Source organism: Neovison vison, chromosome 7 (assembly GCF_020171115.1).
Source record: "Neovison vison isolate M4711 chromosome 7, ASM_NN_V1, whole genome shotgun sequence".
Classification (NCBI taxonomy): domain Eukaryota; kingdom Metazoa; phylum Chordata; class Mammalia; order Carnivora; family Mustelidae; genus Neogale; species Neogale vison.
This window is the reverse complement of record NC_058097.1, coordinates 43,100,219-43,125,333: the sequence shown is the minus strand read 5'-3', so window position 1 is coordinate 43,125,333 and position 25,115 is coordinate 43,100,219. Positions and strand designations below refer to the sequence as shown.

The following is a 25,115-nucleotide window of genomic DNA, read 5'->3' as shown; positions in this document are numbered from 1 at the left end:
TTTTGCCCTATCAAGCCGGTGGTTATATGCTTAGTACTCAAGGAGGAGGGGACATCCAGGGGGTATTATATCATAAATATCTTTGAAGTTCTATTTGTACATTTCTACTCCCATGATTTCTCTGGTACTTATCATTCAGTTCAGTATTAACTATCAGTGAAATTTACAGGCAGTCATGAAACCCTTTAAGAATGGAGCAGTGAGCATGTATTTAAACCTTATCGGAACTATTCAGGCTATAAGTCAGCCTTTGGGGCTAAAGGTGAACATTTTTCTGCTTCTATCCTTGATCGCTTATCAAGCAGCCTGCATCCCCCGTTCATGTAGCTAGTATTGGGGGGAAAAGAACAAAGTTAATAATTCTTGCAGGGCTGTAGAAGACTATGCCTATGCGTGGCGTGTGGAAATACGTGACAAAGCAGTTTAGTTTATATGAATAAAGAAGTATATGCCCAGAATCACAATCTAGCAAGTAGGGAGAATCCACAATGAGCTACAGAAAGAAGTTTTGTTTTGTTTTAAAGATTTTATTTATTTATTTGACAGGCAGCGATCACAAGTAGGCAGAGAGGCCGGCAGAGAGAGGTGGAAGCAGGCTCCCTGCTGAGCAGAGAGCCCCGTGCTGGGCTCCATGACCTGAGCCAAAGGCAGGCATTTAATGACTGAATCACCCAGGTACCCCAGAACTAAAATTTTTTAAGTGATATAGAGATACCACAAATCTATAAGAGGAAAACATAATTCAAAAGAAATTGGACAAATAATATATATTGTTCATAGAACAGGAAATAAAAATGACTTTAACTATGAGTTTATTAGTCTTCTCAGGCTGTCCTAACAGAATAATACAGACTGGGTAACTTCACAGAAATTAATTTTGGCATGCTTCTGGAAGGTAAAAGTCCAAGATCCAGGTGTCAGCAAGTTGGTTTCTGGAGAGAACTCTATTTTTTATTCAGTTAAGTTGACATGTCACTTAGTATTAGTTTTAGATGTACAATAAAGTAATTTGTTATATGTATATATTACAAAATGATTGCCACAATAATTTTACTTATCATCCATCACATTGTTAGAAAATTTTTTGAATACAAGTCTACTCTCCTAGCTGCTTTCAAATATATCAAGGTCCATCCATGTTGTTGCAAGTGGCAAAATTTTTTTCTTTTATAAGGCTAAATAATATTCGCTTGTGCGTATGTACAAACAGACGTGCGCGTGTGCACACACACACACACACGCACACAGGCACACAGTTTCTGTATCCATTCATTCATTGATGGATGTGTAGTTTGATTCCCTGTCTTAGCTGTGCTAAATGCTGCTGCAGTGAACATGGGGTACAGATATCTTTTCAAGATAGTGATTTCTTTCCTTCAGTAAATACCCAGAATTAGAATTGCTGTGTGGTTCTGTGATATGGTGGTTCTGTTAAGTCTTTGAGGAAACTGGTATTTTCCATAGTGGCTATACCAGTTTTCATTCCCAGCAACAGTACAGAAGCATTCCCCTTTCTCCACATCTTCACCAACACTTGCTACTTCTTGACTTTTTGGTAATAGCTACTCTAGTAGATGTGGTGATATCTCACTGTGGTTTGCATTGCCTTGGTTTGCATTTTCCTGATGATTAGTGGGTGTTGGGTACCTTTTCATCTATCTGTAGGTCATTTGTATGTCTTTGGAAAAATGTCTTTTGAGAGCCTCTGTTAAATTTTTAATTGGATCTTTTTTTCTATTGAATCATATGAGTTCTTTGTATATTTTGGATAATAACCCCTTATATATTATTTGCAAATGTTCTCTCCCATTTCATATTGACTTTTTAATTTGATCTAATCTCACTTGTTTAGTTTTGCTTTAGATGTCAAATCCAAAAAATCATCAGGAAGGAGGTCTATGAGCTTAATCTCTGTAGTGTCCTTCTTTACCTGTTGTTACAGTCCTTGTTTTGGAATTTATTTTGTCCAATATAAGTATTGCTACCCTGGCTTTGTCGTCAGTTCTGTTTATATGGTAAATGCTTTTTTATCCCTTCATATTCAATCTGAATGTGTCTTTAGGTTTGAAATTTAGTCTCTTGTATGCTGCATGTCTTATGTTTTTATTCATTTCATCACCCTCTATCTTTTGATTGGAGCATTTAGTCCACTTACAAAGTTTAGTCCATTTATAGTCAAAGTAAGTATTGAAAATTACGTAGTGATATTTGTTTTATGGTTGTTTTGTAGTTCATGTTCCTTTCTTCTCTCACTGTTTGCTGGCTTTTGTTAGTGATATACTTGGGTTCCTTGGGTGGGTTTTGAGGGGTTTTTTTTGCATATTTATTACCAGTTTTTAATTTTTGATTACCGTTAGATTTCTATATAACATCATTGTGTATAGCAGTCTATATAAAGTTGATAGTCACTTAACTTTGAACCCATTCTAAAATTACTAAATTTTTTTCTTATCTCCACCCCCCCATGTTTCAGGTAATGTTGTCATATTTTACATCTTTTTATTTTGTAAATCCCTTGACTGATTTTCATAGATATACTTAATTTTACTGCTTTTGTGCTTCCTACTTTTCTTATTCCTGTTAATGGTCTTTCCTTTCTGCTCAGAGTCCTCTTTAACATTTCTTGTAAGGCAGGTTTAGTGGTGATGAATTTCTTTAACGTTTGGGAAAGTTTATTTCTCCTTTTATTTTGAATGATAGCCTTACTGACTAGAATATTTGGGGCTGCAGGTTTTTTCTTTTAGTACTTTGACTATATCATGCCATTCCCTCCTGGCCTGCATAGATTCTGTTGAAAATCTAATTGTCTTATAGGTTTCTCTTGTATGTAACTGTTTTCTCTTGCTACTTTTAAGATTCTTTCTTCTTCACTACTTCTTTTGCATTGAAATGATGTGTTTTGGTGTGGATCTCCTTGGGTTGATTTTGCTGGGGAAATCTTTATGCCTCCTGGATCTGTATTTTTATTTCCTTTCCCAGATTCAGAAATTTTTCAGCTATTATTTCTTAAAGTCAAATTTCTTCTTTCTTTGTCTCTTCCCCTTCCGGGATACCTGTACTGCAAATGTTATTATGCTTGATAATGTTGCTGACTTCCCTTAGTGTATTTTTATTTATTATTATTTTTCTTCTTATTCAGCTTTATTGCTTTCCATTACTCCAGGTTGCTGATCCACTCTTCTGCTTCCTCTAGTCTACTGTTTATTCCATGTAGTGTATTTTTTTAAAAAGATGTTATTTATTTATTTGACAGAGAGAGAGCGATCACAAGCAGGCTGAGAGGCAGGTGGCGGGGTTGGGTGGAAAGCAGACTCCCTGCTGAGCAGAGAGCCCAGTGCGGGCCTCAGTTCCAGAACCCCGGGATCATGACCTGAGCCAAAGGCAGAGGCTCAAACCTCTGAGCCACCCAGGCGCCCCATCATGTAGTGTATTTTTAATATCCGTTATTAGGTTCTTCATCTCTGATTCGTTCTTTTTTATGTTTTCTCTTAGTTGAGTGTCTCACTGAGGTCCTCCATTCTTTTCTCAAGTCCAGTTAGTATCTTTATGACCACCACTTTAAACTCTTAGGTATTTTACTTATTTCATTAGCTCTTACTATGGTTTTGTCATGTTCACTCATTTCATTCCTCTGTCTCCTCATTTTGTCTCACTCTGTGTTTGTTTCTCTGTGTTAGGAAAGTTAGCTTGTCTTCTGCATTTGAAAGTGGTGGCCTTATGAAGTAGAGCTGGAGTGTCCTGCTGTATAACATCCCCTGTTCATTAGAATCTGGCACGGCAGGGGACTAAAGTTCAGGGGAATTCAGTTCAAGGACACTTTAGTGGTGTGTGTCCTACTCTTGTAGCTGAGCCATGTTTGCCTTCAATCCAGTCATCTGGAATGGCTCTGTTGTGAGCAGGGTTTGGTCCCTGTGTTAATGGGCCAGTTTGGGATTGCCTTGGGTTTGAGTTGGGCACACCAGACATTTGCCGGAGCTGTGGTAGCCCCAAACTCAGGGGACTCTCCCTGTGTTGATCCCCGAGAAGTTTTTTGGGTGGGCAAAACCTGCAGTCAGACCAGATGTCTACCCCCCCTACTGCTGGGCCCGCAGTTGAACTGATGTGTGTGGTTAGCTTCTCTCCTCAGGGCAAGAGTCCCTTTGGTGTGGTGCTGGTTTCTTTTTGGGCTGCTTGTACACTGTCAGGTTCTGGCAACTCTTTGGAAGGACTCCTGCTATAGACGGGTTGGAGTAGGCAGTTCCACAGGAGAGCCACGAGGGGGAAGGGACCATTCGCATGCTAGGTGGAGAGTGTTTGCATTGGGTCCCACAGGTGTCCATGTATCTCGGTTGGGGGTCAGAGAAGGTAAATGGTGGCCGCCAGCTTCTCTGTTCCTGGAGAAGTCTGAAAATCCCTGCCCCTCCAACACACCTTCCAACATTAACCAATAAATCCTTAGCAAATACCCCAGGTGCCTCACACCACTGCTTGTATGCTGTATTTCATTCAATGTGGCTGTTTGTAATGGTATCTGTTTTAGGGAGGGAACTCTGTTTCTTTCAGACCCCAGCTATTGATTTTTTTAAATTAAGATTTTATTTATTTATTTGACAGAGATCACAAGTAAGCAGAGAGGCAGGCAGAGACAGAAGCGGAAGCAGGCTCCCTGCTAAGCAGAGAGCCTAATGGGAGCTCCATCCCAGGACCCTGAGATCATGACCTGAGCCAAAGGCAGAGGCTTTAACCCACTGAGCCACCCAGGCATCCCAAGCTATTGATTTTTAAAGTTCCCAGTGTTAAGCCTTATTGTAAGAACTTTGTAAAAGTTGTAAAATCTCCCTACGCTTTCAAAACCAAATGTTATGGGGATTCATCTTCCCAGTGTGGGTCCCCCATGCCTGGAGTGCCTGGTGTGGGATCTGCTCCTCTCCCCGATTAGTGCCTGTGGAGGGTGTACCTCCCTCTCATGGACAAGCTTGGTTCCTAACCAAATCTCTGCCTTTCTTAGTACTTTTGATGTGGCCTGTTCTCTGCATCTGCTTGTACAGAGTCTGTTCTGCCAGTCTGTTCATTTTCTGGATTATTTACCTTGATGTCGGTGTTATCTGAGTGTATCTGTGGGAGGAGGTGAGCTTAGGATCCTCCTACTCTACCGTCTTCTCCAGAATTATACTTAAGATCTTTGTTTCTTAGTGTAGGTGATTATTGCTATGATCTTCCCACTTAGAATGGTGTTATAGTTCATCCCATAAGTTTTGCTGTGTTTTTCTATTTTCATTTGTCTCAGTATTTTTATTTTTATTTTTTTAAAGATTTTATTTATTTATTTGACAGACAGAGATCACAAGTAGGCAGAGAGGCAGGCAGAGAGAGAGAGGAAGAGAAGCAGGCCTCCTGCTGAGCAGAGAGCCCGATGCGGGGCTCGATCCCAGGACCCTGAGATCATGACTTGAGCCGAAGGCAGAGGCGTTAACCCACTGAGCAACCCAGGTGCCCCTTGTCTCAGTATTTTTAAATTTCTCCCTCTCTTTTTGAAGATTTTATTTTATTTTGTTTTATATTTTAAAAATATTTTATTTATTTATTTGACAGAGATCACAAGTAGGCAGAGAGGCAGGCAGAGAGAGAGAAAGGGAAGCAGGCTCCCCACTGAGCATAGAGCCTGATGCGGGTCTTGATCCCAGGACCCTGGGATCATGGCCTGAGCCGAAGGCAGCAGCTTTAACCCACTGAGCCACACAGGTGCCCCTAAAGATTTTATTTTTAAGTAATCTCTACACCCCATGTGGGGCTTGAATCTACAATCCCAAGATCAAGAATCACATGCTCCATTGACCGAGCCAGGCAGGTGGCCCTTAAACTTCTCTTTTGATTTCTTTTCTGACCCATGGGTTGGTTAGGAGTGTATTGTTTACTGTCCACATATAAGCAAGTTTTCTTCTTGTGATTGATTGTCTAAAACATGTCTTCTTTGTAGCAGCTAGGCCCTGCCACCACTGTGTTGGCTGAGTTCACAAATCTGTTGTAGCCTGTAGCTTCCCTGTCACTTCTCTGGCTCTCCTCTCCTGTTAAGCTTTGTTTCGTGGCAGTAACTAAAACCTTCTCCACTGATGTAGCTGCTGCTGCTGCTGGAACCACCATAGCCACCTTGGTTTCGTGGTTTGGCGAAGTATTGGCCTCCACTACCATAAGGGCCAGAGCTTCTGCCTCCAAAATTGCCTCTTTTCATGGGTCCAAAATTTGAGGATTGTTGTAATTGCCAAAATCATTATAGCTTCCGCCACCTCCAAAGTTGCTTCCATCATTACCAAATCTGTTATAGCCATCCCCACTGCCACCATATCCACCTTGACCACTGAAGTTTCTTCCGCGACCAAAGTTGTCATTCCCACCAAAACCACCTCCACGACCACCACCAAAGTTTCCAGAACCACTTTGACCTCTTTGGCTGGATGAAACACTAGCCATCTCTTGCTTAGAGAGCGCTTTCCTTACTTCACAGTTGTGGCCATTCACAGTATGGTATTTTTGAATGACAGTCTTGTCTACAGAATCATGGTCATCAAATGTTACAAAAGCAAAAGCCCTCTTTTTGCCACTGTCTCGGTCAGTCATGATCTCAATCACTTTGATTTTCCCATACTGTTCGAAATAATCTCTTAGATGATGTTCTTCAGTGTCTTCTTTAATGCCACCAACAAAAATCTTTTTCACAGTGAAGTGGGCACCAGGTCTTTGAGAATCTTCTCTTGAGACAGCCCTCTTTGGTTCCACAACTCTTCCATCCACCTTGTGTGGCCTTGCATTTATGGCTGCATCCACCTCCTTCACAGTGGCATATGTGACAAACCCAAAGCCTCTGGAGTGCTTGGTGTTTGGATCTCTCATTACCACACAGTCCGTAAGTGTTCCCCATTGCTCAGAATGGCTCCTCAGACTCTCATCGGTTGTTTCAAAGCTCAGACCTCCGAGGAAGAGCTTCCGCAGCTGTTCAGGCTCTTTGGGAGACTCTGACTTAGACATGATGGCGGTGGGAGGGGGGACTTGAACGATGCTTACTCGGCGGCGTCCACAGGCAGAAAGCTACATTGAGTTCTTTTAATTGGGTTTTATCTTCTTTATTTTGAATCGTATTCTTTTGTTTTCTTCATTTTTCTTTTACCTTGTTAGTTTCTGTGCATTAGATAAAACAGTTACCTCTCCCAGTTTTAAAGAAGAGGCCTCACTGAAGAGATGAAACTTACTGTTGAATCCTGCTTCAGCTCTCGGATCTTCCAAATCTTTTTGATTATTCATGTAGCGATTTTGTTGTTCACTGTGGCTCCCAGTAGTTGTGTGTGCTGAGCCTCTTCCAGTATGTGATTTTCTTGTCAATCTGATGTATAGGAATTGCTCAGCTGGTTTCTGGATTCCTTCCAGAGGTTATTGTTTCAGGAGCCTCCTATTTTGTCATCACAGACTAGAGCCCCCAGAACTTTCTTTTGACTGCCGCCTTTCTGTGTCTTCACATGGTCTTTATTATATATATTATTTGCATTCTCAGAGCAGAGTGGGGTTTGGTGTCTCTTACTTCTTTTTTATGGACATTACCCTTTTGAATTATTTAGCTTTAATTACCCCTTTAAGGCTTGGTCTCCAAATACAGTTATTTTGGTGTTAGGGCTTCAACATGTGAATTTTGGCAAAACAACTTAGTCCATAAAAAATGTGAAAAAATATCCTCACTGATAAGGATAAAATGTTAATTAAACTTAAAATTTTTACCTAGCAAAAGTTTAGTATCAACTAGATTTGTCAAGGTGAGGGAAAATATTTTCATACATTACTGGTGTTCATGTTAATTGATATATGCTTTCTGAAGGACAGTTCAGTAATATGCATCAACATTAAAATGAACGCTTAGGGGCACCTGGGTGGCTCAGTGGGTTAAAGTTTCTGTCTTTAGCTCAGGTCATGATCCCAGGGTCCTGGGATCGAGCCCCGCATCAGGCTGTGCTCGGCAGGGAGCCTGCTCCCCCCTCCCCCTGCCTGCCTCTCTACCTATTTGTGATCTTTGTCTGTCAAATAAATAAAAATAAAAGAAAAAATGAACCCTTAATGAAAGTTTTTGAAATATAATTTACATAATATAGTTCACCCATTATAAATGTGTAACAATCGTTTTTTAAAAAATAACAGTGGGGGCACCTGGGGGCTCAGTGGGTTAAGCCTCTTCCTTCGCCTCAGGTCATGATCTCAGGGTCCTGGGATCGACCCCCATCGGGCTCTCTGCTCAGTGGGAGGCCTGCTTCCCCCTCAGTCTCTGCCTGCCTCTCTGCCTGCTTGTGATCTCCCTGTCAAATAAATAAATAAAATCTTAAATAAAAATAAAAATAACAATGGAGCTTTATTTTGTTTTAAAGATTTTATTTATTGAGAGAGACAGAACATATAGTGGGAGAGGAAGATCAGAGGGAACCTGATGCAGGGCTTGATCCTGGGACTCCAGGATCATGACCTGAGCGAAAGGCAGATGATTAATTGACTGAGACACACAAGCACACCATTTCAGTCATTTTTAGTAAATTAGTTGTGTAACCATTACCATAATTGGATTTTAAAACGTTTTTATTATCCTAAAAAGATCGATATGCTGTTTACAGTCAGTTCTTGCTCACACTCTCACAGAGGCAGTACCTGAAGTTCATAGTATATGTGTAGATTTCCCTTTACTAGAAATTTGATGTATATGAAAATGTAATGTATATTCTTCTTTTGTTTGGTTTCTTCAACTTAGCATAATGTTTTTGAGGTAAACCTGTGTTGTATCACTGATCAGTAGTTCCATTTTATTCCTGAATTGTATTCCATTATATAGTTTTACCCCATGTTGTTTATCCATTCTCCGCTCAAGAAGTATTTGGGCTGTTTTCATTGTTGGGCTGTTTATGATTTTTTAAAAAAAGATTTTATATATTTATTTGACAGAGATCACAAGTAGGCAGAGAGGCAGGCAGAGCAGGAGGGGAAAGCAGGCTCCCCACTGAGCAGGGCACCTGATGCTGGGCTTAATCCCAGGACTCTGGGATCATGACCTGAGCTGAAGACAGAGGCTTTAACCCACTGAGCCACCCAGGCACCCCAGCTTTTGCTAATTTTTATAACTAAGTTATTTGCCTTCCTAATATTGAGTACTAAGTTATGAGAGTCTTCTACATGTTTGTTAGAAGTCCTTTATCAGATTTATAATTTGTAAATATTTTCTCCCAGTGTAAGTATTTTGGAATGTGTTTTCATTTTCTTTTCTTTTTTTTAAAAGATATTTATTTATTTGATAGACAGAGATCACAAGTAGGCAGACAGGCAGGCAGAGAGAGAAAGAGAAGGAAGTAGGCTTCCCTCTGAGCAGAGAGCCCAGTGTGGGGCTCGATCCCAGGACCCTGAGATCATGACCAGAGCCAGAGGCAGAGGCAGAGGCTTAACCCACTGAGCCACCCAGGCACCCCTGTGTTTTCATTTTCTTAAAAATGTCTTTTGCATAGCAAGGTTTTCGAATTATAATGAAGTACAGTTTATGAATTTTTTTCATTTAATGTTTGTTTTTGATGTCAAACTAGGAAATTTTTGCTCAATCCCAAGTCACAAAGATTTTGTCCTGTGTTTCTTTAGATTTCTATTGTTTTGGCTCTTGTACTTTTGTAGTGATCCATTTTATTTAAGTTTTATTGCATATCATATTAGGCATGGATCTTAGTTCTTTTTCTTTTTGTATGTGGATGTGTAAATATATGAGTACGATTTTTTGAAAAGACTAGACTTTCCCCATTGAGTTACATTGGCATCTTTGTGAAAAATCAGTTTACCAGGGCACCTGGGTGGCTCAGTGGGTTAAGCCTCTGCCTTCGTTTCAGGTTGTGATCTCAGGATCCTGGAATGGAGCCCCACATCAGGCTCTCTGCCTAGCAGGGAGCCTGTTTCCCCCTCTGTCTCTGCCCGCTGCTCTGCCTACTTTTGACCTCTCTCTCTCTGTGTCAAATAAATAAATAAAATCTTTTTATATAATATCTTTTATATAAAATATAAATATAAAATATAAATCTTTTATATAAAATAAATAAAATCTTTTATTTATTTATTTGACAGAAAGATCACAGGTAGGCAAAGAGGCAGGTGGGGGGCGGGGGAAGCAGGCTCCCTGCTGAGCAGAGAGCCCGATGCTGGGCTCGATCCCAGGACGCTGAGATCATGACCTGAGCCAAAAGCAGAGGCTTAACCCACTGAGCCACCCAGGCACCCCAAATAAATAAAATCTTTAAAAAAACCAGTTTACCATAAATACAAGGGTTTCTTTTTGAACTTTCTATTTCATTGAGATATATGGAAGTCCTTATGCCAATACCAGACTATCTGAATTACCGTAGTTTATGAATTTTGAAATCTTGTAGTGTAGGTTCTCTATTATCTTTCAAAAGTGTTTGGCTATTATAGGTTCTTTATATTTCCCCATAAAATTCAGGATTCTTTGGTCATTTTTTTACAAGAAAGCCTGCTGGGATATTACTGGGAATTTTTGTTGAATCCGTAGATCAATTTGGGTCAAAATGCCTTCTTAACAATATTGAGTCTACTATCCCTCCACTTATTTGGATCCTTATTTTCTCTCAGCATCCTTTTTTGGCTTTTCTTGTACAGTCTTATACTATTTTTTAAAAATATTTTATTTATTTGAGAGAGAGTATAAGAGTGGGGGGAAGGGTCAGAAGAAGTAGACTCCCCACTGAGCGGGGAGCCTGATGTGGTGCTCTATCCCAGGACCCTGAGATCATGACCTGAAGGCAGATGCTCAACTTACTGAGCCACCCAGATCCCCAGGTCTATGTTGTTAAATTTATTTCTAGGTGTATTGTTTTTTTTTTTTTAAAGATTTTTTATTTATTTATTTGACAGAAAGAAATCACAAGTAGATGGAGAGGCAGGCAGAGAGAGAGAGAGGGAAGCAGGCTCCCTGCTGAGCAGAGAGCCCGATGCGGGACTCGATCCCAGGACTCTGAGATCATGACCTGAGCCGAAGGCAGCGGCTTAACCCACTGAGCCACCCAGGCGCCCACTAGGTGTATTGTTTTTCATTCTGTTGTAAATCAAAGTGTTTTATTAGTGTTTTCATTTTCATAGTCTGCATATAGTATATAGAAATAGCATTGATTTTTGTGTATTAGCTTTGTATCAGTGACCTTCCCAAACCTGCTTATCAATTTTATAATATTTAGCCATATAATATTTTATAAGTCAGTTTGTATTTTCTGAATCCAATTGTCAGACTTTTTCTTAAAAGATCAAGTAGTGATGATTTCAAGACTGTGGCCATGTGGTATCCTTTGCAAGTACAGTTGACCCTTGAACAAAATGGTTTAACCTTCATGGGTACACTTATATTCCCCCCCCAGTAAATACAGTACAGTACTGTAAATGTATTTTCTCTTATGATTTTCTCAATATCATTTCTTCTTAAGCCTACTTTATTGTAAGAATACCGTACATTTTATATATATATATATATATAAATACCAAACGTGATAATCAATTGCATCTTATCAGTAAGTCTTCCGGTCAACAGTAGGTTATTAGTATTAGTTTGGATAGAGTCCATAGTTACACACAGCTGTTCGACTGTGCAGGAGTCAGCACAGTTGTTCAACTCTGTTGTTCGATTCTGACATGAAAGCATTATTCAGCAATACTACATAAATGAATGGGCAGGGCTGTGAATCAGTACTTTATTTACAAATTTACGTACTCTTTGTATTTTGTAGGTAAACCACAGGCTGTAGTTCTCTAATCCCTTTTTTATATACATAGTTATGTCATTTACAAATAAACACCATTTGTGTGTGTTTCAGTTTATAATCTTTTTATATCTTGTTGTCTTTTAACATTGGATAGAAAATACTGTAGAAGATAAATGAATAGTGTAAAATCAGAAATCTTTGTCTTACTCCTTATCTTAGGGATAAAGAATTCAACATTTCACTGTTAAGAATAATGTTAACTGTAGAATCTTTTGTAAATGCTCTTTATCATGATAAGGAAATTCTCTTCAAATCTCCCATTGTTGAAAATTTTTAAAAAATCTCAAATGTTTAAGTGCTTTTTAATCATTTATGATAAAACATCATCATGAGATTTTTGTCCTTTATTCTTTTAATAAGGAATATTATATTAATTGGCCTTTAGCTGTAAACCAATCTTGCATTCTTGGGATAAATCCCTTTGGTCATGTTTTATAATCTTTTTTGTTAGTTGCTAAATATGGTTTGCAGTTTTTTTAAAGTAAACTCTATCCCAACCTGGGGCTTGCACCAATGACACCAAGATCAAGTGACATGCTTCACTGACTGAGCCAGCAGGTGCCCCTGATTTGCTTCTTTTTTTTTTTTTTTCTTTTTCTTTAGTGACCTCTGTGCCCAACATGGGGCTAGAACTCACTCATGACCCTGAGATCAAAAGTTGCATGCTGTATTGACTGAGCCAGCCAGGGTCTCCTGGTTTGCTCTGTTTGTTTGTTTGTTTGTTTGTTTAAAGATTTGTACCTCTATGTTCATGGGTATTTTGGTCTCTAACTTTTATGGTGACTTTTTCTAGTTTTAATACTGGGGCAATACTGGCTTCATTGAATGAATTGAGAAATATTCCCTCCTTTATTTTCTGAAGGAGATTGTGAAGAATTGGTATTATTATTTTTTTAATTTTATTTATTTATTTGTCAGAGAGAGAGAGGGAGAGAGAGTGAGCACAGGCAGACAGAATGGCAGGCAGAGGCAGAGGGAGAAGCAGGCTTCCCGCTGAGCAAGGAGCCCGATGTGGGACTCGATTCCAGGACACTGGGATCACGACCTGAGCCAAAGGCAGCCGCTTAACTGACTGAGCCACCCAGGCGTCCCAAGAATTGGTATTATTAAAACAAACAAACATCTCACAAAGAAGCCATGTAGCCCTAGGCTTTTCTTTTGGGGAATTTTTTAGACTCTGTTTCTAAGACTATGCCCATTTTCAACATGGCTTCACATGAAATTAAAATTTTTTCTTTTATTCATCTGGATTTTTTTTTAAAGATTTTATTTATTTATTTGACAGACAGAGATCACAAGTAGGCAGAGAGGCAGGCAGAGAGAGAGGAGGAAGCAGGCTCCCTGCTGAGCAGAGAGCCTGATGCGGGGCTCGATCCCAGGACCCTGAGATCATGACCTGAGCCAAAGGCAGCGGCTTAACCCACTGAGCCACCCAGGCGCCCCTATGCATCTGGATTTTGAATAACATTTAAAACTTTCCTTTTCATCCAGCAGCACACCAGTCAGTTCTCAAACATTTCCATTGCTGCTCCTCCATCCACTCACCACTCTCTCCGGTGACTCTTTTGTTTCTCCCCACAAAGCAATGTAAGTCTTCTGAGTACATCTGAAAAATCAAGGAAACATGATCCCCGCAACCAAGGAATACAATTTTCCAGAACCTGACTCTAAAGAAATGGAGATCTGTGTTTTCCCTGATGGGAGAATTCAAAATACGTGCAAGGAGGAAACTGCAAGAAAATACAGATAGAATGCAATGAAATTAATAAAATGATATGCAAACAAAATGACACTTACTTCAGAGAGTTAGAAATAAGAAAAGAACCAAAGAGAAATACTGGAACTTAAGAATACAGTTAAATAATAAAAAGTGAAATATAGAGATCAGCAGTAGACTTGACCAACCAAAGGAGATAAACTATAAACTCGAAAAGAGGTCATTTCAAACCATTTTGTTAAAGAAGAACAAAGAAAAAAATTAAAATGGTTAAGAAAGCCTATATGAATTAAGGGAGACCATGAAGAAAAGCAATTTATATATTCTGTGGACTCCTGGAAGGAGAAGAGATGGAGAAAGGGACAGAAAGCTTATTTGGAGAAATAATGACTGAGAACTCCTCAAATCTGAGGAACAATTTGGACAGTCAAGTTTAGGAAGCTCATAGGTCCCTAGATTTAACCCAAGGAGATCTTCTCCAAGATGCATTATAGTAAAATGGTCTAATAACAAAGACAAAGAAAATTTTAAAGCAGGAAGACAAAAAAAAAAAGTCCTCATCTATAAGGAAACATACATGAGGCTATCAGTGGATTTAACCTTGTAGGCCAGGAAAGAGTGGGTGTATATATTCTAATGGTGAAAGAAATAAGCTGCCAATAAGAACATGTTATCTAGCCATTGCTTTAGAAATGGAAGAGAAGAGACTTTCCCAGATGAACAGCTGAGGGAGTTTACCACTTCACCAGCCTTACAAGCAATGCTAGGAGGAGTTACTCAAGCTTAAATAAAATGGCACTAATTAATAATATGGAAAAATATGAAAATGTAAAACACATTGGTATAGGTACATATACATTCAAATTCCATTATTGGAATATTGTAATATGGTGTAATATTGTAATATGAATATTGTAATAACCATTTGTTTTTAATATAATTGTTAAAGGACAAAAGTATTAAAAAATAACCATGGCTACAATCATTTGTTAAAGGATACACATTAAAAAATGTAAACGGAGACCTGAAAAATGAAATGTGTGTGCTCAGTTTTGCAACACATATACTTAAAAATTGGCATGATTCAGGGGTGACTGGGTGGCTCAGACGGTTAAGCATCTGCCTTCGGCTCTGGTCATGATCCTGGGATCCTCGAGCCCCGCATCGGGCTCCCTGCTTGGTGGGGGGCCTGCTTCTCCCTCTCCCTCTCCTGATGCTTGTGTTCCTTCTCTCACTGTCTCTCTCTCTCTCTGTGTCATATAAATAAATAAAACCTTTAAAAAATATTGGCATGATTCAGAGAAGATTATCATGGTCCCTGCACTAAGAATGACACGAAAAATGAAATGTGTGCACGGGGATAAAAGAGTAGAGTTTATATGCATTCTAAATTGATTTATCAGTGTAAAAGAGACTATTATATCTGTAAGTTGGTTTATGTAAACCTCGTGGTAACCAAACAGCAAAACCAATAGTAGATAAAGAAAAGATAAAGAAAAGGGAGTCAAAGCATAGTACCACAGAAAATCATCAATTCACAAAGGAAGACTGCCAAAAAGGAAGAAAGGAACAAGGGTACTATAAACAGCCAGAAAACAATAAAATGTCAATAATAAGACCTTATCTATCAATAATTACTTTAAATATAAGTGGATTAAATTCTCAAATTGAAGGCATAGTGTTGCTGAAAGATTGTAAGAATAAGACCTAATTGTATCCTGCTTATGAGAGACTCATCTCAGTATTAAGGACATATAGGATAAAAGTGCAGTCAAATGCTCTACCACTGAGCTATACCCCCTATATAGGATAAAAGTGAAGGAACGGAAGAAGATGTTCCATGCAAGTGAAAACCAAAATATAGGGTAACTGTACTTATATTAGAAAAAATACACTTTAAAGTGGAAAGCTTTAACAAGAGAAGGTCAGTCCATCAATTGACATCAACTGAAGGTCAGTTCAGCAAGGCATAGTAATTGTAAATATACATGCAACATTGGAGCTTCTCAGTATATTAAAAGAATAGCAGATATGAAAGGAGAAATAGATGGAAATACAATAATAGTAATGGACTTCATTACCTCTTTTTCAACATGGATAGATCATCCAGATAGAAAATCAGCAAGGAAACACTGAACTTGAACTACCCTTTAGAAGAACTTCTTTCAGTTTCCCCTATAATTACTATCTTGTAAGGTGTATGATACTTTTGTTATAATTAATGAGGCAACATTGATATATTATTAGTTGAGCCTCATAATTTACATTTGGAATCACTCTTAGTGTTGTATAGTTGTATGTGTTTATAAAATGCATAATGTCATGTGTCAGACAGCATCATGTTACTCCGATAGAAGATCACACAGAATAGTTTTACTGCCCTAAATATCCCCTGTGCTCCAACTGTTCATCTCTCCCTCCTATTCCAGGGCATCCATTGATAATTTCATTGTCTTTGCAGTTTTGTTTTTACACAGTGTCATGTAGTTGGAACCATACAGTATGTAGCCTCTTCAGAGTGGCTTTATAAAAAATTGTCCCAGGATTTGTTTTAATCAGCTGTGGTAAGACACAGCTACAGAGATGACTGTCAGGAAGGGAGTTGTTTTTATACTTAGAGGAGGTACAGTGTGCAACATAGGCTTACATGGGGAAGCACCTGCCTCTGTTTTGAGGTAGAACAAGGGGAAAAAAATGGACAAGAGACTTTACTGTGATTTCTGCAAAGAGGAATGGGTGGGATAGGGTAAGCAGGCTTAGATTTGATTAGTTTGAACAATCTCAGAAGGCTTTATGGCAAAGTGTTGTCCCTAGTTGCTAGTGTATGTGATTAGGGCAATGGAATAGTGGCCCTGAGTATGAGCCCAGTAAAGGAGGTTCAAGTTTGTGCTCTGGTTGGTTGGTTTGCATGTGAAAGGCATGCTTCCAGGTAAATTTTTAAATTTTTTATCTGTAAGGAATTGGTTGCCCTAGGAGACACAGGTAGCCACAGAGACACACACTCTCCAGAGTCTGTAAATCTCCTGGTATGAAATAATCAGAAATCGAGAAAATAAAAAGGCACTTATTTCATTCACTACACAGTATGCATTTAAGCTTCCTCCATGTGTACTTGTGGCTTAGTAGCTTAATTTTTTTTAAATCACTGTACAAAAATCCACTGTATAGATGTATCACAGTTTGTCTTCGTCTTTTGAAGACCTTTTAAGGACCTCTTGGTTGCTTCCAGTTAGAGAAAATTAAGAATACTGTGAACATCCAAGTGTGGATTTTTGTGGACATGAGTTTTCTACTTATTTGGGTAAATATATAGGAGAAAGATTGCTAGTTCATATGGTAAGAGTAAGTTTAGCTTTGTGAAAAACTGCCAAATTCTCTTCCAAGGTGGTTGATCCATTTATCTTTCCTACCAGCAATGAATAAATGTTCTTTTGCGAGGTCTTTGTCAGCATTTTGGATTTTTGCCATTTAGATAGGGGTATATTGGTAGTTCATTATTTTAATTTGCAGTTTCCTAATTGCTCTAAGATAGTGAGCATCTTTGCATAAGCTTATTTGCTATCTGTATATACTTTTAAAATATTTTATTTATTTATTTGATGGAGAAATAGAGAGCACAAGTAGGCAGAGTGGCAGGCTGAGAGAGAGGGAGAAGCAGGCTCCCTGCTGAACAGGGAGCACCACTCAGGGCTCCATTCTAGGACCTTGGGATCAGGACCTGAGCAGAATGTAGCCACTTTAAGGTCTGAGCCACGCAGGCACCCTGTGCTATCTGTATATCTTCCGTGAGCAGTCTGTTCAGATCTTTTCTGTTTTTCAATTGAATTGTTTGCTTTCTGTTAGGTTCTAAAGAGTTCTTTGTATGTTTTAGATTCAAGTCATTTATCGTACATGTATTTTCCAAATAATTTTCTCCTACCCTGTGGCTAGTCTTTTTATTCTCTTAAGAGTGTTTTTTTGCGGGGCGCCTGGGTGGCTCAGTGGGTTAAGCCTCTGCCTTCTGCTCAGGTTGTGATCCCACCGTCCTGGGATCAACCCTCACATCAGGCTTTCTGCTCGGCGGGAAACTTGCTTCCTCCTCTCTCTCTCTCTGCCTGCCTCTCTGCCTGCTTGTGATCTCTCTTTCTGTCAAATAAATAAATAAATAAAATCTTTTTTTAAAAAAAGTGGTTTTTTGCACAGCAGAAATTTTTAATGACAACTGACTTAAGAGGTTTTATTTTTCATGGATTATGCTTTTGGTTTCTTAAGAAATCATTCCCAAGCTACCTAGTTACCTAGATTTTCCTCTGTTTTATCTTCCAGAAGTCCTTTTAGTTTTGCATTGTACATTTAGGTTTGTAATGAATTTTGAGTTTTTTAAGAAGTTTGAAGCCTGTCCGTAGATTCATGTTTTTAATGTGGATATCCAGTTTTTCCATCTGCTTTTGTTGAATGACACCTTTCCTCATTGTATTGTATTTGTTCCTTTGTAAAAGATCAGTTGGCTCTATTTGTACGGATTTATTTCTGAGCACTCTGTTCTGTTTCATTGATCTGTCCGTTCTTTTGACAGTACATAGTCTTGATTACTTTATCCTTGTAGTAAATCATGAAGTCAGTGTTAGTGCTCCAACTTCTTTATCTTCAGTATAGTGTGGACTTACTTTGGGTCATTTGCCTTTCCATATGAACTTCAGAATCAGTCAACATCTACATAATAACATGCTGAGATTTTGATATAGTAATGATTCTGTAGCTCAAGGTTGGAATAACTGTCATCTTAACAATACTGAGTGTTCCTATCTATGAATATGGAATATTACTTCATTTATTTAGTTCTTTGATTTCTTTCATCAGTTTTTTAGTTCTGTTATACATATTTTTTTAGATTTATTCCTTAGTACTTTTTTATGTGCTAAATGGTTATGTGTTTTTAATTTTAGTTTTATATATTCATTGCTTGTATGTAGAAAAGAACTTGACATTTGTATGTTAACCTTGTAGCCTGCAACCTTGGCTATAATCACTTATTAATTCCAGGAGTTCTTTGTGTTGATTCTTCTGGAGTTTTACATTGTCAATCATGTTGTCTGCAAACAAAGATGGTTTTATTTCTTCCTTTTATTTATTTATTTATTTATTTTTAAAGATTTTATTTATTTATTTGACAGACAGAGATCACAAGTAGGCAGAGAGAGAGAGAGAGAGAGAGAGAGAGAGAAGCAGGCTCCCTGCTGAGCAGAGATCCTGATGCGGGACTCGATCCCAGGACCCTGAGATCATGACCCGAGCCGAAGGCAGCGGCTTAACCCACTGAGCCACTCAGGCGCCCTATTTCTTCCTTTTAAATCTGTCTTCCTTTTAGTTATTTTTCTTGACTTGTTCCATTAGCTAGGACTTCCAGCACAATATTGAAAATAGTGGTGAGAACGGATAGGTTTTGGTAGGCGTTCTTATCAAATTGAGTAAGTTCCCTTCTATTCCTAGTTTGCTGTGAGATTTTTAGTCATAAATGGGTATTGACTTTTTTTTAAGAATTCTTTTTCCACATCTATTGACATGATACTATGACTTTTCTTCCTTTAGCCTGTTGATGTGTAATGGATCACATTACTTGATTTCACAGTGCTGAGATAGCTTTTGCATGTGTAGGATGAATCTCAGTTGATTGTGTTGTATAATTACTTCTATACATTGTTTCATTTGGTATTGTTTTGTTGAGGATGTTTGCTTTTATGTTCACGAGAGATACTACTATGTAATTTTTCTTTCTTATAATGTTTTTAGGTAATTTTGGTAGTAAGGTATTCTTAGCCTCATAAAATGAGTTAGGAACTCTTGTTCTATTTTCTGGAAGATATGTAGAGTGTTATTATTACTTCCTATTTATTTATTTAAAGATTTTATTTATTTATTTGACAGGCAGAGATCACAAGCAAGCAGAGAGGCAGGCAGAGAGAGAGAGAGGAGGAAGCAGGCTCCCTGCTGAGCAGAGAGCCTGATGCGGGACTCGATCCCAGGACCCTGAGATCATGACCTGAGCCGAAGGCAGTGGCTTAACCCACTGAGCCACCCAGGTGCCCCTATTACTTCCTATTTAAATGGTGGGTAGAATTCACCAGATGAAACCATCTGTGTCTGATGCTTTCTGTTTTAGGTTGTTAGGGATTCAGTTTCTTTAACACGTACAGACATAGGTTATCTTTCTTTTTGTGTGTGTTTTGCTAATTTTGACTTTTTAAAAATATTTTATTTATTTATTTGAGAGAGAGACAGTGAGAGAGAGTATGAGAGAGGAGAAGGTCAGAGAGAGGAGCAGACTCCCCGTGGAGCTGGGAGCCTGATGCGGGACTCCCATCCAGGGACTCCAGAATCATGACCTGAGCTGAAAGCAGTCACCCAACTGAGCCACCCAGGTGCCCTAATTTTGACTTTTTAAGACTTTGTTTAATCTAAGCTATCTAATATGCTTTCATACAGTTCATAGCATTTTTTAAAAATAGATTTTATTTATTTGACAGATCACAAGTAGGCAGAGAGGCAGGCAGAGAGAGAGAAGGAAGCAGGCTCCCTGCTGAGCAGAGAGCCTGACGTGGGGCTCAATCCCAGGACCCCGGGATCATGACCTGAGCCGAAGGCAGAGGCTTTAACCCACTGAGCTACCCAGGCACCCCTTCATAGCATTTTCTTATAATACTTCTAATTTCTGTGATGTCAGTAGTCAGGCACTTTTTCATTATGGATTTTAGTAATTTTAACCTTTTCCTTTTTTTATTTTCATGATCATTTCAGATAAACATTTCTAATTTTGTCGATCTTTTAAAGAAACATAGTTTTGTTTTATATATGTTCTCTATTTTTTTCCTATTCTCTCATTTATTTTTTACCTAGTCTTTATTTCTTTAATTCCTTTTGTATCAAGTTTTTCTCCTTAGTTTCCTTTTTTTTTTAAGATTTTATTTATTTATTTGACAGACAGAGATCACAAGTAGACAGAGAGGCAGGCAGAGAGAGAGGAGGAAGCAGGCTCCCTGCTGAGCAAAGAGCCCTATATGGGGCTCGATCCCAGGACCCAGGGACCATGACCTGAGCCGAAGGCAGAGGCTTTAACCCACTGAGCCACCCAGGCGCCCCTCTCCTTAGTTTCTTAATGTACAAAGTAAGGTTATTCTTTTGAGATTTTTTTTTTTTAAGATTTTATTTGACAGAGATCACAAGTAGGCAGAGAGGCAAGCAGAGAGAGAAAGAGGAGGAAGCAGGCTCCCTGCCAAGCAGAGAGCCCGATGCGGGACTCAATCCCAGAACCCTGAGATCATGACCTGAGCTGAAGGCAGAGGCTTAACCCACTGAGCCACCCAGGCGCCCCTCCTTTGAGAGCTTTTAAAAATATTGGCAGTTACAGGTCTAAATATACCTTTTTGTAATGTTTTATATGTATCTCTTATGTTCACTTTCATTCATCTGAAAGTATTCTAATTTTCCTCATGATTTTTTCTTTGACATTTTAGTTAGTTAAGAGTGAGTTGTAGGGGCACCTAAGTGGCTCAGTCAGCTAAGCATCTGATTCTTGGTTTTGGCCCAGGTCATGATCTCAGGGTTGTGGGATCAAGCCCTGCTCTTGCTCCACACTCAGTGGGGAATTTGCTTGGGAGTCTCACTCTCCCTCTGCACCTCCCCCAGTGCTCTCTCTCTAAAATAATTTTTTTAAAGATTTTATTCATTTATTTGACACACAGAGATCACAAGTAGGCAGAGCAGCAGGCAGAGAGAAAGGGGGAAGCAGGCTCCCTGCTAAGCAGAGAGCCCAATGTGTAGCTTGATCCCAGGACCCTGAGACGATGATCTGAGCTGAAGGCAGAGGCCTAACCCTCTGAGCCACCCAGGTGCCCCAAAAATAAATAAATCTTCTTAAAAAGTAAGTTGTATACGTTCCACATAGTTGTGATATTTTATTTTTTTCACATTTTTGTTATTGACTTCTAATTCATTATTAGAATATACTTTGTATGATTTTAATTTCTGCAAACTTATTGAGACATGGCCTAAGACATGTTCTAAGATGTATTCTATCCCGGAGAATGTGTTGTGTACTTGAGAAGACTGTGTATTTTGCTATTATAGATTAGCGTTTTTATTGAGGTCTTTGATCTGGGCAGTTTATAGTCTTGTTCATGTCTTCTGCTTTTTGTTGAACATCTTCCTAGTTCTTCTAGCCATTATTGAAAGTGGTTTGAATGTTCTTAGTACTGTTAAATTGTCAGTTGTTACTTCATGTATTTTGTAACTATGTTTTTAGGTGCATTCTTTGTCACTGAAGCATTTTTATGATAGTAGCTTAAAAATACTTGTAAGATAATTCTAACATGTTTGTACATCTTGTTAGTGTTTTTTGGTGGTCTTTTCTCATTTAAGTTGAGTATTCCTCATTCTTGCTAGGATGAGTAAGTTTTGATTATACTCTGGTAATTTGGTCTTATGACATTCTGGTTTCTAGGTAGATGTTATTGATGAGCTGGAATTTAGTCATGGCTCTATTCACACACGCAGTTTGTGGAGGCCACCACTTGGTGGAAGGGGAAAAGGCCGTTGTTCCTGCTGTGTTAAGAGCGGTAGTGTCTGATTATACACTGCCTCTTCAGATGCCTGTCAACTAGTAGAAGGTGGAACACCAGCTAATAGATGCCAGGTCACAATGATAGTCAAGGCCCTAATCACACTCACACCTTCCCAGTGCACCTGTCCACCAGGAGAAGATGAGGTGGGTTTTATTTCTGGGCTATGATGTCAGTGTTCCACTCACATCTTTTTAGGGTCCACATTATTGATGTGCCAGGATTGGCATGATTTGGTTTTTTTGTTTGTTTTGTTTTGGTAATTATTTACATCCGGTGACCTTACCAATTTGCAGTGTTCTCTGGTAATCAGATCTGAAGCCAAAAACAAAAACAAAACCCAACTCTCCTCCAAGGAAGTTACCACTGGGTTGGGTTGTTCCTTGAGTCCCAAAGTCCATAACCAGTTTGCCCCCAATTCTGTTTCAGATTCTTCTTACGTTTGTTTCATGTACTTATCCTCATGGACTTTGTCTAGTACATGGGGAGGAATGGGGCAAAATATGTTGACTCCATCTTCAGAATGTTTTGGGCTATCTTTACTCTTTTGCACATAGGATTTTTGGGTTTTTTTTTCCTCCTGATGTTAAGATTCTTTTGTTATGGCGGCACCTGGGTGACTCAGTCATTGTGTCTGCCTTTGGCTCAGGTCATGATCCTGGGGTCCTGGGATCAAGCCTCACAGGGAGCCCGCTTCTTCCTCTCTTACTCCCCCATCTTATCTGTCAAATATACATAAAATCTTTAAAAGAAAAAAAAAAAGGATTCTTGTTATTACTGATTTTAATCCGTTTGGTTGTGATTGCTTTACTGTGATTTGCTTGGATGAGTTGAACTCCCTGGGTGTGCGGGTTTATAGTTTTCACCAAATTTGGAAAATTTCTTTAAATTTCTTTTTTGGTCCTGCTCATTCTATTTGCTCTCTTCCAGAGACCCCAATTATAATAAAGAGGTTGGCTGCAATTATTCCATAGTTTTGTTACCCAATTTGCTTAAGTCTGATTTTCTGTTTCAACTTGGCTAGTTTTTGATGCTATGTTCTCAAGCTTACTATTTTTTCGTAGTGTCTACTCTATCTCGTTGATTGTATTTTTCAATCTTATTTTTTAACCTCTAGAATTTTGTTTAGGCCTTTTTAATATTGTCCACTTCTTAACATAATTTCTTCTTCCTTGTTGGGCATGTGAAATAGACGGTTGTAGTGACAGTATCTATTGCCAAATATAAAATCTAGCAAATCAAATATAAAATCATTTTGTCATTTCTGCAAATAAACTCTTCCCCCCACACCCCTGCCACACCCAGACTCTAGCAGAGCCCAGCTGTCGAGCGAGCAAGGTTTGGTATAAGCCTCAGATGGCGAAGCATCCTCCCACCCCCATGTTATATATTGTACCTCAATTGCTAATTCTTTAAGTGGTCACTTTGGTTTGCATCTGTAAATGAAGGCCTTGGATGTGGTTTGTTTGTCCTTAAAAGAAATAAAACTTTTCTGCTGAGTTTAAAAAAAAAAAAAATTCTATTGATTTTTCTTATTGTACTCATGTAATCCTGCAATTTTACGCTCCTGTTTTGTTTCCTACCAGTCATACATCATAAAATTTGCTGTTCTTGGTATTTTTATGGTTCTAGAAATATACTGAAGCTTTGTTCTGCAATATAACTATGTTACCTGGTAACAGTTTTTTCCTATTTAGGATTGTCTTTAAACTTTATTAGGTGGGACCAGAGAGCCTTTAGTACTAACCTGCTTCTATATTGAGGCAATAACTTTTCAAGTAATCTAACCAGTGCCCTTTATATCATGAAATTTATTGCTCTGGATGACGGGGACACAAACTATTCCTGGCTGTGTGAGCTCCCAAGGGTTACCTGTGCTTTATCTAAGCATTTCTTTTGCTGGCTTCAGGTGGTTACCTCCATGCACTGATCAAGACTTGCTCTAGTAGTCAGGCCTGCAAACTAGCTTTCTGTGCCTCCCTGGACTCTCATCTCCATCTTGGCATCACGATGCTCCCCCTGTATTCCTCCTTCCTATGCTGAGATGTGGAAATGTCTACTAGGAAGTAAGTAGAGTCAAAAATATAGATATCACATTTGTTTACACTTGGTTAGGTGTTTCTGCTTTCCATTGTTCAGTATCTGAAAACAGTTGCTGCTTGTATTTTATCTGTGTTCCTTTGGGCAGGAAGGTAAATCCAGTCTATTCTCCCATTTTGACTGCAAACAGTATTTTTTTTTAAAGTTCTGTTCTTAAAGAAAAATTGTCAGGAACACAAAAATTCCATACATTCTTCTCCAAGTTTGCATAATATTAACATATTACATTACTATAATAATAGTGATCAAAACAAGGACATTAACATTGGCATAGTGCTGTCAATTAAATACTGGCTTTTTTTTTAAGATTTTATTTATTTCATTTTATTTTAAAGATCTTATTTATTTGACAGAGACAGTGACAGTGGGAACACCACCAGTGTGAGTGGGAGAGGGAGAATCAGGCTTCCCACTGAGGAGGGAACCCAATGTGGCACTCCATCCCAGGACCCTGGGATCATGTCCTGAGCCTAAAGTCAGACACTTTAGTCCTGGGATCATGACTGAGCCATCCAGGTGCCCCAAGATTTTATTTATTTTAAAGACAGAGAGTGGGAGAAAGAACAGAGGGAGAGGGACAGACTCTGTGCTAAGCACAGAATCCAAAGCGAGGTTCAGCTCCATGACAGGGATTATGACCTGAACCGAAATCAAGAGTTGGGCGCTTAACTGACTGAGCCATCCAGGTGGTCCTAAAGTACCAGTTTTATTTGAATTTCCCCAAACCTTCTCCACTAATGTCCCAAAGATCAAATCCAAATTCCTGCATTGTATTTAGTTGTCAAATATCCTCAGTCTCTTCCAGGCTTTTGGGAGTTTTTCATTCTACCCTTGCCACTTATGACCTTGAAAGGTCATGGATTTCTGAAGTACTGGGTAAGTTATTATATAGAAAATTCT

At 38.8% G+C, this 25,115-nt stretch overlaps 1 protein-coding gene and 1 pseudogene across 1 annotated transcript in view; both read right to left on the bottom strand.

Annotated features, from left to right (window-relative positions):
* LOC122911612 (zinc finger protein 260) overlaps positions 1-25,115 on the bottom strand; it is an 82,853-nt gene that overhangs the window by 27,225 nt on the left and 30,513 nt on the right. The window lies entirely within an intron of this gene.
* LOC122914618 lies at positions 6,023-7,002 on the bottom strand (annotated as a pseudogene).